The following is a 7,584-nucleotide window of genomic DNA, read 5'->3' on the forward strand; positions in this document are numbered from 1 at the left end:
GGGGGGTGGGGGACAGAGTGGAGGCTGGGGAAGGGACCTCACCAGGGAAAGCAGCAGGTCCCACTCATTGAGCTTCAGAGGGGACAGGCCCCTCAGCACACAGGCATTTCCTCCTTTATTCTCCATCATGGTCCAGAGGAAGACCAAGCCCAGAGAGGTTGTGTGACTTGCCCAAGGTCACCCAGCCAGGAAGTGGCGGAGCCGGCCCCAATCCCAGGCCTCCTGCTTCCTCAGCTCTAGTTCTCCTCCCCCAGGGATGCTCTGCTTCTCAGGGATGTACATATGCCACTGCATGGGCCCGGAGTTTCACAGCCTGGCAGTGGTGTTCACTTTGAGGTCACTGGGGCCCAGCGATCTGGAGAGAAAGACACCAAAGTCTGCCCCACACCCACCCTTAGGGAGCTAGAGGGTAGGGATGTAGACTGAGAGACAAGATCCCATGGAGGGAGCCAAGAATGGGCTCATTCCTGGGGTTTCCCTGGTGGCGCAGTGGTTGAGAGTCTGCCTACCGATGCAGGGGACACGGGTTCGTGCCCCGGTCCGGGAAGATCCCACATGCCGCAGAGCGGCTGGGCCTGTGAGCCATGGCCGCTGGTCCTGCGCGTCCGGAGCCTGTGCTCCGCAACGGGAGGGCCACAACAGTGAGAGGCCCGTGTACCGCAAACAAACAAATAAACAAACAAAAATAGAATGGGCTCATTCCCTTCCCCCAGCGTCCTCTGCCCACCTCTGCCTTGTCTGGCTATTCCTGCCTTGTAACCAGCAGAACCGGGACAGCTGTGGGGAGGGAGCCCCAGGCTGCCACCAAGCCTCCTCCCCAGCCCCTGCCTGGGGACTAAAGTGCCCTGGACCTGCTCTCTGAAGACCCCAGGTTCTGAGAAAGTTCTTGCATCTCTGTCCTCAGCCCAGCTCCAAACCTGCTTCTGGCAATGTCTCCTACCAGCCCTGCCCGAACCCCTCATGAAGCAAAATGCTGCCCTTGCTTTTTTTTTTTTTTTTTTTTTCATACGCGGGCCTCTCACTGCTGTGGCCTCTCCCGTTGCGGAGCACAGGCTCCGGACGCGCAGGACCAGCGACCATGGCTCACGGGCCCAGCCGCTCCGCGTCACGTGGGATCTTCCCATACCGGGGCACAAACCCGTGTCCCCTGCATCGGCAGGCAGACTCTCAACCACTGCGCCACCAGGGAAGCCCTGCCCTTGCTTTTACATGTGGACAAATGCCTCCAGTGCTACAGGAACCAGGGATGGAACGTGGGGCAGGACTGGAATCGCTAAATGTTACTAAATGGCGCCAACAGCGTAGCACTCGATAAGCCATTGCATCATAAATCCACTTGCAGAGCCGGGGGAATCTATCTGTCTAGCCTGTCATATCCATGTCTCCTGTCGCCATAGCACCTCCACACACACACAGATAAATGTTCAGCGGGGAGATGCCCTCCATTGAATTCAGCATCTATTGTGTGCCTTCGGAGCTTGGAGTACTGGGTTAGGCGCTCGGGACACAGTCTTGTTTTTGCTTTCATTTTTAAGGGAATCCTCCTGACCCGGCAGAGCTCAGAATCTATGGTGGGACAAGGGCTTGGGTTAGGTGAGAGTGACCAGAGGTCCACGCGGGGTCTGGCTGGTAAATGTTTTGAGCATCCTGTAGGGGGACAGACCAAAGAGCTGCAGGGTCCCCTGTTGTTGGAGAGCCCAGGCTCCACCGTGAGCCAGAGGGTCACATGATGGGGAGGAGGGCAAGCAAAGGAATGACCAGGGAGAGATGGACTTAGACTGGAGGGCTTCCTGGAAGAGAGGGTAGTGGTGGTTCAGGGAGAATTTGGTGGACCTATTAGACAGGATTGATGTAGAGTGACTGGGGGGACAGAAGCTCCTAGAAGGAGGAATACTATGGCCAAAGGCAGGCGGCGGGCAGAAATGAGTATTCTGTGGAGGTAGGAAGGAGGGCTGGGGCAGAGGGCCAGAAGAGCCGATGGAGAGATGCGGGGAACATCTGGTTTTTTCACCCCTAGAGTAGGAGAGAAAAACTCCATGGGGTCGCGTGTGTGGGCGTGGGCACAGAGGCTGCTCGGTGAAGAGCCAGAGAAGCTGGGCGAAGTGGAGGGAAAGGGCAGGAGGAGGGGGACAGGCAGCGGCTCAGACCAAGCCCAGGACACAGGCCTCCCTCCAAGGACCAGCCTCTCGGGCTCCCAGCCAGGCATGTGCGGCCTGGGGCGTGGTCACGGAGGCTGTCCAACCTGCCATCCACCCCCACTACTGACCCCAGGGCCCTGGGGGCCCAGCTGCTACTCTGGGAATCAGTCTTCCAGCCCTGGCCCGGGCAGGAGGGCGCTGCCCACCTGTCTCACCGGTCTGACTGTGCAGCAGCCTCTGAGTAGGTAGCAGTTGGGGGGATGCTGTTAGGAACACTGCAGATGACTCCCTGAGGATCCCAGCGTGTGTGCGTGTGTGTGTGTAAGAAAGAGACAGACTGCGCACTGGGGGCCAGGTAGATCCTCAAAGGCAACAGGCTTTGTTCCTTCTGACTGGGTTGGGAGAGCCCAGCCCTGGGGTCGCTGGAGGGTGTGGGGTTGGGGGGAGCTCCTTCCCATGGGCAGGCATCCGCAGCCTCCACAAGGCACGCCTCAGAGCATCCCTGCTCTCCGGGGCTCTGCTGACCCTGATGGCTGAGGAAGGCTCCTGGCAGCAGATTAGGGAGAGTGGGGGGAATTCTTGTAAGAAATGGAGAGGGGGGATGGGACTTCCCTGGTGGCGCGGTGGTTAAGAATCCACCTGCCAACGCAGGGGACACGGGTTCGAGCCCTGGTCCGGGAAGATCCCACATGCCGCGGAGCAACTAAGCCCGTGTGCCACAACTACTGAGCCTGCGCTCTAGAGCCCGTGAGCCACACATACTGAGTCCATGTGCTGCAACTACTGAAGCTCGTGCACCTAGAGCCCGTGCTCCACAACAAGAGAAGCCACCGCACCGAGAAACCCGCGCACCACAACGGAGGGTAGCCCCCTCTCGCCGCAACTAGAGAAAGCAGCAACCAAGACCCAACGCAGCCAAAAAAAACAAAGCATGAAAGAAACTCTTAAAAAAAAAAAAAAAGAAATGGAGAGGGGCGTTTCCGGTAAAGGCCATCTCTGGCCTCAGTACCAGAGGCACACGTTCACTTAGCTGCTAAAGGGAAAGTACTAAACAAGAACAGCCAAAAAAGACACGCAGGTCTTTTTCTTGCTATCACATCTTTCTCTCTCCCTTCCACCCTCCTCCCTTCACTTTCCTCCAGGCCCTTCTGGCCTCATCTCTCTCTCTCATGCCAACTTTAGCCAGTGGTCTCCATCTCTGCATCACCTTTGGTTTCTTTCTGTCTTTCTGCATGTCCATATTTTATATAATAATAAAATCATCTATCCTGAGCAGGCCCATGGGCACCCAGCTGGGCCTTTGCTTCTGACTGTGGGGTCGGGGCCCTCAGTGCAGGGGGGCCTTCTGCCCCTTAGACAGCCCGGGGCTTTCCCTCGACCCTTCCCCAGGGTAGCCAAAGCCCTCCTGGGCCTGGTTTCCGTCTCCAGCCTACACAGCCCAGCCCCTCATCCCTGGCCATCCCTCCCTATCCCACCCAGCTCTGTCCGCACAGTGGCGGGGCTGCTCCAGAAACAGCTGGTATCTCTGGAAATCACGGAGCCCTTCACACATCCTGCCAAGGAGGCTGGGGAGACACGGATGAAAGCAGGGGAAACCCTGATGTAAATGGAAATGTCGCAGCCATCGCTTGCCCTAGCCCATCACCCTGGGCAGCCTCCCCTCCAGCTCTTCGGCTCCATGCAGGGGTACTGAGCAATACATTGTCCCAAAGGCCTGACCTCCCAGCGCTGAAAGGTTCAACTAAGTCTCCCACTGTGCCTCCGGGTAGCCTCACTACCTCTTAAAACTCGCCATGGGTGGGCTCCAAATTGCAGTCGGTCAGCCTAGAACAAACCCCCGTCTCCCTGGTTCTACAGGCACAGAAGCAGCTGGACCAGTCTGGCCAGTTTCTGTCCTGGGCTTTGACCTAGGCGTCCTGGCTCCCGGCCAGATTGGCTGGAGGATGGGGACAGATTGACAGGTGAAGGGGGGGCAGGTGTGCACCCCACAAGCCTCATCTCTAAGCACCTCACTGGGGCTGCTCCCTGGAGACCAGCGGGGCCAGGGGAGGGACTGTGATATTGCTTGAGTTTATAGGGAAGAAAGAGCGCCCACAAACATCTTCATCTGTCCCTGAAATGGATTCATGGCTCCTGGGTGGAGAGTTGCCAAAAAACACATTCGGCTAAAGCATTGAGTCGGGGGTTCTGTGTACATGGGACCCATCTCCCAGAACTGCATCTCAACACACCCATTTCACAGAAAAGGAAGTGCATGTCCGTATTCCCCAAATCTTCCTCCTTCCCTTCCTGCCCTCCTGCCTTCTAGCTTCTCAGTTTTGTTGAAGTTGACACCAATTACTCTGAAAAGAAATGGTTAATAATCTGTTGCTTAATGGAATCTAGTTAGTTGTTTTAAAATAATTGTTTGCATCAGTGACTTAATCATTTTGTATCATCCTCCTTACATGTCTCTACTTTTTTTTTTTTTTTTTTTTTTTGCGGTACGCGGGCCTCTCACTGTTGTGGCCTCTCCCGTTGCGGAGCACAGGCTCCCGATGCGCAGCCTCAGTGGACATGACTCATGGGCCCAGCCGCTCCGCGGCATGTGGGATCTTCCCGGACCAGGGCACGAACCCACGTCCCCTGCATCGGCAGGGGGACTCTCAACCACTGCGCCACCAGGGAAGCCCTACTTTTTTTTTTTAAAGATTTAATTTTATTTATTTTTGGCTGCATTGGGTCTTCGTTGCTGCGTGCGTGCTTTCTCTAGTTGTATGTGGTGAGCAGGGGCTACTCTTTGTTGTGGTGCACAGGCTTCTCTTGTTGCGGAGCACGGGCTCTAGGTGTGTGGGTTTCAGTAGTTGTGGCACGCGGGCTCGGTAGTTGTGGCGCATGGGCTTAGTCGCTCCGTGGCATGTGGGAACTTCCTGGACCAGGGATCGAACCTGTGTCCCCTGCATTGGCAGGTGCATTCTTATCCACTGCGCCACCAGGGAAGTCCCCATGTCTCTACTTTTAATGCCAAATGTTTTCACATGACAGAGATGTTCAGAGGGCCAGCGGCAGGCACCTCTGTCCTTTGCCCTTTGAGTTTGGCCGATGGCAGGTGGCCCTATCCCTTCTCCCCAGGGTCTATGAAAAGGACCCTGGGGCAGGAGGATATTCTACATTGCTAAGTATTCCTTCCTCCACCTCCCTTTCCCTCACCACTCCTCCTTTTGCTGTTCTTCCTTGGATTGATAAAATTCAGTAAAGATTTATTAAGTGACTACTATTGTTAATATTTATTAAGCACTTACTGTGTGCCAGACAATGTGCAGTTGTGCTTAATTCCACACTTGACATCTCATGAAGTCATTATGATTATCCCATAAAGTAGATACTATTTTTCCTCTTTTTTTTTTTTAAACGTAGGAAGAAACTGAGGTTCCAAGTGATAACCTAGCTTCATAGCAGAGTCAGGTTTCAAGCTCGCATCTGCTTCACCTGATGTTCCCACCCACACAAGAAGATGCTGATTGCCACATTGGGTGGAGTGAGGGCTGGCTGGCCGAGAGCGACAAGTTGGAAGACAAGCACTTAAAAAGGACTTGATGATGTTACTTTCAAGGGACTCTGCAGACAGGGGCCCCCGAGGATCTAAGTAGACAGGAGTCATTTGTAATTAACAAATTCATTCATTGAAAGTAAAACTGCAGCTAAGACTTGGCCTTAGCTCCAAAATGGGCTCACTCTTCCTTCTTTTGATGCCATGAATGGTTAGGTAGAGTCAGAGCTGGGAGAGATCACCCCACCCTCTCCTTTCACAGAGGAGGAAACAAGAAAGGCCCCAGGCCACCTGCTAACAGCCTGCTCTCCTCCAGACCAGCCAAGGCCCCACCCTCAATGGGTCCAAATCACCAGGTGCTACATTGGCTCTTTGTTGCTTTCTTTTCTTTTCTTTTTAACATAACTATAGTGGGCCTAAGGGGGGCAGTTCCAGTCTTTTCTGCATCAGAGGTGGCTTTTCTGCCAGGATGGTTTTGGCATCTCTCAGTCTGTTTGGACAGGACACCTGCACCTCCTGGGAACAGCAAGGGGTCCACTCTGATCGTGCAATACTAAACTGAAGGAAGCAGCGATAACACCATCCAGCCAGCCAACAAACATTTGTGAAACGCTTATTACGTGCAGTTGATTATTAGGCCCAGTTCTATGACGGGTGAAAGATGCAAAAACGCTACATGTTGAATGTCCAAGAGCTTTTCCTAGCTGTTTTTTCCTGCATTATTTTATTTTCTCTGAAGAGCAGGCACCTTGCAACTTTTTCTCAAAGCAAACTCTGTGCCAGGTGCTGTTCCAGGCACTTTGTGTGTGTATTAACTCATTTCATCCTTACCTCAACCTTTCGAGTTAGGTATTGCCTCCATTTCATAGCTGGGAACACTCAAGCTCAGAGAGGGTGCTTGGGTCCAAGTACTGAGGTCCTGCAGCTGGGAAGGGGCAGAGCTGGGAATTGAATCTGCTGCACCCCACTCTTCTCATATGAGGTTGTGGCCCTAAGGAGTGTTTTTGGAAACAGATCTTGCCCAGAGACATGAAAGGTAAAAGAGAATCTAGTCAAATACCCCTGTTTACGGAGAAATGGTAGCTCGGAGAGGGAGGGTAACCTACCTGAAGTCACACAGCTAATTAGAGGCATAGCTGTGACTGATGTCAGGTTTGCCAACTCCCAGGTTGATGGTCTTTCCAACCCAATAACTTCTAAAATGATCAGCCCTATACCTAACCCCTTCCTTCTAGGTCACATCATGTCCGGGGCTCAGGCCCATGGGCTTGTAAGCACCACGGGCACTCGGGGTGTTGCCAAGGGCACCTTCGACCCTCCAAACTCCTTTTTCTGTGCGGCTGAACACCACTGATGCTCTCCGAGGATGCAAATGTTAGAGAGGGTGAGAAATGGATTTTCCACTTGAGCTCGTCCTCAGGGGCCCTTGGTCAGTGTCCTGCTTTTCCACGAATCTATGCCCTCCTTAAGAACTGGACGGACCCAAGTCATGCCCCTCCCCAGGGCTGGACATATCAAATCCTGACGGCTTGGCCTGGCTGTCAGCCCCCTCTCCTACTTTGCCCCTGGGCTGTGGCCATGCCAACAGTCCCCACACCCCATGGCTCACTTGTTTGCCCTTGCTTTCCCTCCTGCCCACGCTCCCCTCAAAACCCGGCTCCATATTATTTGTCAAAGAAGCAATTTGGAAATGACCCAAATGTGCACAGATACGGACGTGGCAGAAGAGCGTCCCCTCACAGGGAATATGCAGATGTTGACGATCTCCCTCTGGAGGCTCCGGAATAACATGGGACAGACTTGGGTTGTGACAGTAAGTGAGGGGGCCCAGTGGCCACAGCTGTGCCCAAACCTGCACTTGAAAAAAAGGCCTGCAGGGATTTTTTTTTTTTTTTTGCGGTACGCAGGCCTCTCACT

Source organism: Neophocaena asiaeorientalis, unplaced genomic scaffold (genome assembly GCF_003031525.2).
Source record: "Neophocaena asiaeorientalis asiaeorientalis breed wild unplaced genomic scaffold, Neophocaena_asiaeorientalis_V1.1 scaffold30, whole genome shotgun sequence".
NCBI lineage: Eukaryota > Metazoa > Chordata > Mammalia > Artiodactyla > Phocoenidae > Neophocaena > Neophocaena asiaeorientalis.